Raw genomic sequence first — 9,806 nt, 5'->3', positions numbered from 1 at the left:
TATTTTTGTATTTATGAACTTTTGAATTTGACGAACCAAAAAAATGTTGATTATGCTTTTCAAATTTTCCAACTTCCTCCATGGCGCCACATGGCGTCAGTTTCTGCACCCAGCTGATGTGTTGACTACAAATTTGACGAGCGTCCGGTTTTTTGTCTCCGCCACCAGAAAGGCGACCACCCGACTCTGGCCGTCTGATTGGCCAGGGCCTTTGTGTTGCTGCAGTCGTGTGGCATCACTGCCCTGGTGGTGTCCGATGCAGATCGTCGTGGCCTAGAGAGCCCCCTCGAAAGTGTAGTGGCCGGAGATAAAACACCTTCTCTGCCAGTCGTTGGCGGTGCAATCAAAATTCATTCGGCAAATATGTGTGCTCTGGCGTTGAACTGCATAAACATACAATCAGGATTGATCCTTGACCGACCGTATTCCGTACTGCTGCTGCTGTTGATGATGAGGATGATGCACTCTCTCGCACTATCTCTAAACTAACGCCACCCTCGCGCCACCCAGCGATTGGAATTGCAAACTTCGCGCGAATTGATTGGTTTGACGAGAGCCCCGTTCCCGAGAGGCGGATGTGGCGCTCGTGTTTTTTTTTAAGGTCGTTTCTCTATCACACCAGATCTAGCAGAAGCACACACGTGTTTAATTTGAAACTGATATGCCGACACGTTCGCGGGTGTTGTGTTTTAGATCGCACCGCACTCAGACACCATCGGACCAATTCAGAAAGCGTGCTTTTCAAATGAAAAGTGCTCCAAATTGAATGCATCGAATGTTGGCATGAATTGAGAAGAAGCCATTTTCCCGGAAAATATTTTTTTGCTGAAATTCGTCTTGTTTTCTGATTATAATATTAGCTTCTGCGAGCAAAAAAAAAAGGTTGATGGCCTATCAATGCCAAGCCAGCAGTGATGTCAACCATCGCGACGCTCATTTTTGGTTCGCGGCACATTTTTTGTTTGTAGTGCTTTTCAGTTACGGAATTTGACAAAGTTTTGTATGAAGGACTTGTAGAACACACCAAATCGTACAACTTTGCTAAACATAGTGTTAATTTTTGATGAATACAAAAAAAGTTACAACCAAAAATGCGTTAGGCTGAGGTCTGAAATCTTCTTGTAACTTTTAGCGTAAGAATTTTACAGCTATACAATGTTCTGAAGAAATGTTGCTGTTGATGAGTTCTACAAATGCTTCGAACACCATTTTGTCGAATTCCGTAACTGAAAAGCACCACAAACGAAAAATGTGCCGCGAACCAAAAATGAGCGCCGCGATGGTTGACATCACTGCAAGCCAGTCAAAGCAGAGCAACTCTCTATGAAATCGGCCGATTTCAACCATTTTTTTTTTTTTTTTTGATTTGGCTCAAACTTTGTGGGGGCCTTCCATAAGACCATAGAAGCTATTTTGGGTCATTGGTTCACCCATACAAGGCTCCATACAATTTTGGCTGCTGTCCATACAAAAATGGTACGTACATGTTCAAACAGCTATAACTTTTGAGTGAATTTTCTGATCAATTTGGTGTATTCGGCAAAGTTGTAGGTATTGTTGAGGACTATTGAAAAAAAAATAAGAACACGGAAAAAAATTGCAGATTTTTAATCAACTTTTTTTTTTCAGAAAAACTCAGTTTCCCAAAATACGCATTTTATTATTTATGAGATTTTTTTTAGACGTTTTAGAGGATAAAAACCTGCAACTTTAGAGCCAGCGTGAAATTTTCCTATCTTTTCGAAAACAATATTTTGAATTTTTTTAAATAAAAACTAACATTTAAAAAAGTTCAAACATTGCATTTTACGCCCATTTAAAATGCTTTTCTTGGTTCAATGTTTTTCAAAATATTTTTTTTTGAAGATATCGAAAAATTTCACTTCTGTTTAGTGTTTTAACATTGAAAATCGGACCATTAGTTGCGGAGATATCGACATTAGAAAATGGTGGGTTGTTTGGGTGAGACTTAGAAAACTTCAATTTTCCTGTTTCATTTTCTTGAAGCCGCTGTATCTCAGAAACCAGAGGTCCAATCTTCAATATCTCTTAAACAATTTTATAGCAAACTGTACTTTTCAAAAAAAAAAATAGAAATGGTCATTCATGGTCACTATTTTTATAAATCGGAAAACTGCAAATATTTCTTTAATATCAAACTTTAGGTGGCTATATCTTGAAAAAAAGAGCCCTTAATTAAAAAATCTGTAAAGTACTTTTCGATTGCAAATTCAATTAAACATTTAAAAAATTACGTTAAATTAGTTTTTGCATGAAATTTCGATTTTTTTCCAAAAATCACAATATTTAAAAAAATCCATAACTTGGCAGCAGATTTTTTGACCATGTTTCTCTATGGATCAAAAGTTGCGGGTTTTTGTCCTCTAAAACATATTAAAAAATCTCGAAAATTAAAAAAATAACTATTTTGGGAAATTGAGTTTGTGAGAAAAAAAAGTTGATTAAAAAATCTGGATTTTTTTCCGTGTTTCTATTTTTTCTCAATAGTCCTCTACAATACCTACAACATTGCCCAAGACACCAAATTGATCAGAAAATTCACTCAAAAGTTACAGCTGTTTGAATATTTACGTACCACTTTTGTATGGACAGCAGCCAAAATTGTATGGAGACTTGTATGAGTGAACCAATGACACAAAAAACCTTCTTTGGTCATAGGAAAGGCCCCCACAAAGTGTGAGCCTAATAAAAAAACTAACTTAATCCACCTATGTGGTTGATGCCTTCCTCACTTTTTACCAACAATGGGTAATATGAGTGGTTTGGACACATATTTCAGCTATTTTTTGAGATCCAGAAAAATAAGTACACAGATATTACTTAAGTGGTCATAACTCGAGACAGGGTTGCCAGATTATCAATGTTGTGGACTCGTTGGAAAAGATTTTCAATTACCTAACCAACGATGGGTCGGGTGATGGATCCGGACATTGTTTGCATTCATTTAATTGAGATCCGGCTTCAAAAAAGTACATAAATATCACTTATGTGGTCATAACTCGAGACAGGGTTGCCAGATCTTCAATGTTGTGGACTTGTTGGAAAGGTCTCTTGATTACCTAACCAACGATGAGTCGGGTGATGGATCCGGACATCGTTTGCATACATTTAATTGAGATCCGGCTTCAAAAAAGTACATAAATATCACTTATGTGGTCATAACTCGAGACAGGGTTGCCAGATCTTCAATATTGTGGACTCGTTTGAAAGGTCTCTCAATTACCTAACCAACGATGAGTCGGGTGATGGATCCGGCCATAGTTTGCAAACATTTAATTGAGATCCGACTTCAAAAAGTACATAAATATCACTTAAGTGGTCATAACTCGAGACAGGGTTGCCAGATCTTCAATGTTGTGGACTCGTTGGAAAGGTCTCTAGATTACCTAACCAACGATGGGTCGGGTGATGGATCCGGACATCGTTTACATGCATATAAATGAGATCCGGATATATGTGAAAACACATTTTTATACATAACTTTTGAACTAGTTATCGAAACTTCAAAAAATTCAATAGCGATGGATGGGACCTTTTTTTTTGTGGGATTTAAGACTACTGCGACCTTACTGGGACCTTATACCAAGTCGATTGCAACTGGTTTGGTCAAAATCGGTTCAGCCAGTGCTGAGAAAACTCAGTGAGAATTTTGGTCACATACATACATACACACACACATACACACACACATACACACACACATACACACACACACACACATACACACACACATACACACACACACATACACACACACAGACATTTGTTCAGTTTTCGATTCTGAGTCGATATGTACACATGAAGGTGGGTCTTGGAGCTTTTAATAAAAAGTTCATTTTTAGAGCAGGATTATAGCCTTACCTCAGTGAGGAAGGCAAAATACAAATAAAATACAAGAGAGCATTTTATTTAACCCAGGTCATCCTTACGTCATAACCTTTTAAATTGCCATCCAACGCAGATATACATTATAAATCACAATTTCAGGCAAGTACAATACTAAGATTAACAAATTAAAAACTATTAAAGCCTTTCTTAAATGTTGCTTTACATCTCTCGAATTTCAACACAGTTGGTAAACAAGCAATTAGGAAAAATCTCTAGAAGTATTTTTAAAACACAAAAAAACGAAAAAGTGCTTATTTTAATATGCACAGTAAAAAATAATTTAAATTTGGATGCGGTAATTTTGGAAGGTTGAATATTACCTCTTTTATGATGCAATTTTACCTCAATTTAGACTGAAAAAGTGACATTACACCAGAAAAGTGGTAAAATTACACATTTCCAGAGGTAAAATTACACATTTTTTCTGACATAAAAGATGTACCCCTTCCCAGATGTAATATTACCATGATTTTTTTTTCTGTGTGCTTGTCTAAATTAACCCATAACAACTCAACTCGACTCTACGCTAGCTTCGATCTTGAAAACTAGCCGAACACCCAGAACTGGACATCGGCATACGAGAGGATAAAGACCACGATTCGGTAGTAAAATGGTACGGTGTGCGGACTGAGAGGATAAATCCCGAAATTACCGAGAGTACTTTACTCATGGGTTCATCTATAAAAAAGTTCATCTTTTAAAAAAAGTACCGGTACCGAGACGCCAACCCAAGACCTTCGGCATATTGAACCATGTCTTTGCCGTATGGGCCACCATGGTTCGGTGACTAAGTGGTGATCATTTGTCCATATAAGCCACTCAATAGGATGAACTATTCCAATGAACGAATGAACACGCGAGAGGACTATACTCTCACAAAATAACACTTTCCTCACGTTTCTTTTCGTGAGGAGTATCCTCTCGTTCTTTTTTTTATAGATGAACTTTTTTTGAAGATGAACCTATGAGTAAAGTACTCTCGGTAATTTCGGGGTCTATCCTCTCAGTCCGCACACAGTACCATTTTACAACTGAATCGTGCTCTTTATCCTCTCGTATGGCGATGTTCAGTTCTGGGTGTAGAAAAGTAAAACTATTCGTAAAACAAAAAATGCTAGACCCTCTACAACCCAACCCCGCCCCTAAACGGGCTTCAATCTAAAAAAATTCAACCAATTTTTGATCATTAAAAAGGATTGGAAAGAATAACTCTTAACATTTAAGAAAATTTAGGGTTGAAAGTTTGGCTTCCCAAGTAACATTTTTTCCAGGAGTTCTACAAGAGCTCTTCAAGATAGCTACAGCATGGCAGTTTGGACCGCGGTAGGATAAAACTCTCTTCCAAACTCCTGAAGAAGTTTTGAAGAGAATTTTATCCTACCGCGGTCCAAACTGCTATGCTGTAGCTATCTTGAAGAGCTCTTGTAGAACTCCTGGAAAAAATGTTACTTGGGTTGTTCTATGTGACTAGCCAGTGTATTTGAAAACATCACTTTTTGAGGGGTCAAATTTGACATATTTAAGTAAAAAGAAGTATGCAGTAATTTTTGTAGTGTCCCAAACTATGCCTCTACGCATTTTTTTTACAATTTTAATGAAAATGGTACCACTCTAGAGCAGAAAACTCGAAAACAAGCAAAAATTTGGAAAAGTGACTGTAAAAACATGAATAATTTAGAAAGGCTAAATGTAATTATAGGAGGTGGTAGAATAGGCCAAATACTACCAAAAACAAAGATAAACTAAATTAGATAAATGCAATCAAAATACTAAAAATAAAACAAGAAAAACGTAAAATAAGAGAAGTAAAGTTTTTCGTCTAATCTAATCTAATCTAATCTAACACAAACGCAGCCAGTCCGATGAAAGCATGCTGGAAAGTCTTGTGATTAGATTACGCCCCAAGCACTTTTCTTGTCTATATTAATAATTGCATTACATCCGAGATCACCCGAAAATGTAATACAAAAATTAAAGCGGCCAGCCCTACTGCGTTGTGTTTACCGCAGAGAGGATTCTGTGAACGGATCACATTCCACAGAATCTACAGGGGAGGAAGGATGCGTGGACATACCGTACCAAACGCTCCGGATCAGTTGGGTGTGGTTTGTTAGTGTAAATTTGGCAGATAATTATATTTTTAGGGGGAAGTGGATTTGGGCAAAATGGGATTAAGGAATGGGAAAGTGAGGAAGGGGTAGGAGGGCTATTGAATTTATAGTATAATAATATAAGGGAATATAATCATTTTGCAAATAATGATGGAAAGCTCTCACCAAGAATCAGCAAATCTTAAAATCTTCGAAAGACACAGCCAGATTGTGTCCCAACCTGCAGCTCCTAAGTTCTTAGGAGCCGCCAATCCGGCCGCATCAAATCAGCCAAGATTTCCTCGTCATCTGCGCGATTGAGGCTCTATCCCAGGTCAGCGACATCTTCCCGGACATGCAGCAACGCAACGCGAATCCCGGATATCTCCACTATCTCCACCTTGTCTACTGCCACTCACAAGTTCGTCTAGAACTAGCCGATAAGAATTTGACGGAAATCCTCAGAAGACGAAAAAAACGCAGAGCGAAAAATCAAACAAACCGGACGCGACCATAGCTTACTGCGATCTCTAAGAGAAGTAAAGTTTTTCGTGGAACAAAAGTTGCATAACATTGCCTCCTGAACACGGAAAAAGAAAAGTTTTCGAAAAAACATTTGTGCACTAGAGGGTTAACATAACTTCACACACAACGGAAAATAACTATCCTTCAAAATTATTGGGCATAAGATGATTAATAAACAGCCAAAACTATTTATGGGGAGAAAAACACAAAAATCACAGCCTTTTGTCATTTTGTTTTTGTTCAGAATCGTGTGTGTTATAAATCTAGAGTTTTTTTAAAGGCCCAATAAGCTATTGTGTTTCATTTGTTCAAAAAAACTCTAGAAATATCGTTTAAGAATGTTTTAAACAATCTGTGAAGAAAAGATTGCTTTTTTTATTATTTTTAAAGTAACTAACTATGAAATTTACATAAAAATTCGAATGATAATGATTACCGTCAACTTGTGCGAATTGGGACTACAATCTGAATAGGGACATTAGTTTTTAGAGCACATAGAAACTTTATATTTGGAAAACGATGAACTATTTTTGTTATTCTGTGTCTGTTCTTTCTACCCACGGGTCCCGATTTGCCCTAGGTGACGGTACTGAGTAACTTATCTTGAAACTGAAATCTGCCTGTTGTTAAACTACTTGAATAAAATTCATAAGTTGAGTAAACTGGACAAAAATATGCCAATTTCTACACAATGTTATGATTTTTAGAAAAGCAATAACAAGTAAGAATTCTAGCCTATCTTGAAGCACACCTCTTTCTGGACACTTTTTATTCCATGCCCCCCAACGATACAATTTGCATAGAAAATCGCTCGTCAGTCGGGTGCATTAGGTGCATCATGGATGCATTTTCGTCGCCATCGTCCCTCGAGCTGGTTGAAACCATTCTAGGATAGAACCCCACCACATGCGCACCTGAACTCAGTGCAAAATCAGAAAAGAAAAAAAAACCGCCATTCGCACTGAAAAATGCATCGCGTCAACGACGTCTTTCAAATATGGTTGTGCTCTCAAGTGACACACACACTCACACGTGATGCATGCATTTCTTCGTCCTGCGCGCCCACTTTCTGCATCACACCTTTTGTCCCGCGTCGTCGTCGTTGTGTCGCGCCCTTAATGAGATTTAATTTCGCTAACAAAATGGCGCTTGTCTTGCACACACTCCTTGTGACACCGACGGTTGGCGGGCGGGTGTGTGTGTGTGTGTTGTGTTATGTTGCAAGGTTTGTCGATTGGTGGGGGGTGTTCTGGGTTTGGCGATGGAAGCAAAAAGGGTTCAAATTACGTTACGTGAAGTTTTTTTCTACCTTGGCTGCCATCGATGAGTTGCGAAAATGAGGTTTGTCATGTGAGTTGAGGTTGAATGAAATAGATTTAAAAAAGCTTTTTTGTGATACAAATTCAAAAATTGAAATGCACCCCTAAGCTTAACATAACGATCAAAAGTTTTTGTCTTCTTCAAAGTTGTTAAGATCAACTATGATCTCAAAACTGCTCCAAAATGATCCAATACAGCGGGAATTGAATATTTAATACAACCATGTGGTAATTTAACAAACATTAAAATGAATTTGACATATTTTAAGTCGCCCAAATTTGATGTTAAGAGTAGGAAAATAAAACAATGTTTTATTTTTTTCGTAAGATTATCCATAGTTTCATAGAAGACTAAAGGACAGTGATTTTCAACCAGTGATCCAAATACGGGATTTCTTTTAACAGTTTTTTTTTTCTCGCAAAACAAAAATAATTAATGGTTTTAAATAACTTTAAATAACTAAAACTCACCAACAATATTATTGGATAACTTTGAAGGTGAAAAAAGTCAAAATCCCAAGTAAAATTATGGTAAATAATGTTCTCATAAAATCCACCTCCATCACCTAACAAATTTGGAAGAATTTAAGATAAATGTAATTTTCCAATATTTTTTAATGTTTAAAAAAATTAAACAACCAGAAACCAATAAAAAATATTTCTAAAAAAAATAGGACAAGCTCATAATCAAAATAATCTCAACATTCGAGGAAATAATTGAATAAATGATAATGATTCAATGAGTCACATAACAACTGAAAAAAAAAACTTTTATTTGCAAAAAATAACATTTTCGTCAATATTTGAATGTTTTGGAAACTACTGATTGCAAAACAACTGGACAGGTGTGTAATGCAGTTTAAAACATTTTGTTTATTCAAATGTTGGAACCATTATTTTTTCACTTTTTTATTTCTTTGCCTTTGGTTAGAGTCGAGGGACAGATACTTCAAAAAATATTTGTAACGGCCCTATTATTATTTCAAAACTACTATAATTTATTTTTTAATCTAAATGAACAAAATAAACTTCTAACATTTTATGAATAGTTCATCTATTGAAGTAGATTTTGTCATTGAAAATTTCAGAAATTTGTAAAATTGTATTTATACCTTTTTATATCGCCTTTTTTTTTTTTTTTGATAAATCAATTTGATTTGTATTAGTATTCAGTAAAACTACATCGTAAATTTTTAAAATTCTCTTAGTATCATGAGAACAAATCTTCACATTTAAGTGATACTATTAAATTAAAAAAAATTAAACATGATTTTTTTAGGATTTTGGATTTGGATTAATCTAAAAATTCAAAAAAGATAATATTGTTCTGAATGTACTTAAAACAGGTTTATTGTGTAAAGAGCATTTTTTCATGTTTTGAATAATAAAGAACTGATTATTTTCATGGACAAAAAAACTGAAAATAAATATTGAGAAAGAAAGAAATAGCAATAGATTATGCCTGTAAAATTCTTTCAAAATTTTTGAACTTTTTATATTCATCACGAAAGTGCCAGAGAAAGATTTAGGTATTAAGCAAAAACATTTCAAAACACAAGATTTCTATTGCATTCTATTCTATTGCATGGCAAAGTTCTCCCCAGGGGAAATTCTTCACCGGTTGAGAATTCATTAGTTTTCAAAATATCTTAGTTTTTGCGATTTAAAACTATCTACGGTACTTTTCATCAGAATCCAACAAAAAATCAAACAAAAAGTTCAATCTAGTTCAATCCTGCTTGGAATAATTATCAACGCTAGAAAAAGTATTATAAATTGTTTTCAAACAATTGCCAATCATTTCCACTGAAATTTTCAAGGTTTTTGAAAGAATATCCATGATTTTTTTTTCAATCTTTGAGGGTCAACATAAACTTTCAAAAATATTAGCTACGAGCTTTCAAAGGCTCCAAAAAAATTAGTACGGTAACTTCAAATAAATTATTCTCGGTCATAACTCAAC

This window comes from Culex pipiens, chromosome 2 (assembly GCF_016801865.2).
Source record: "Culex pipiens pallens isolate TS chromosome 2, TS_CPP_V2, whole genome shotgun sequence".
In the NCBI taxonomy this organism is placed as follows: Eukaryota; Metazoa; Arthropoda; class Insecta; order Diptera; family Culicidae; genus Culex; species Culex pipiens.
This window is presented reverse-complemented; position numbering follows the sequence as displayed.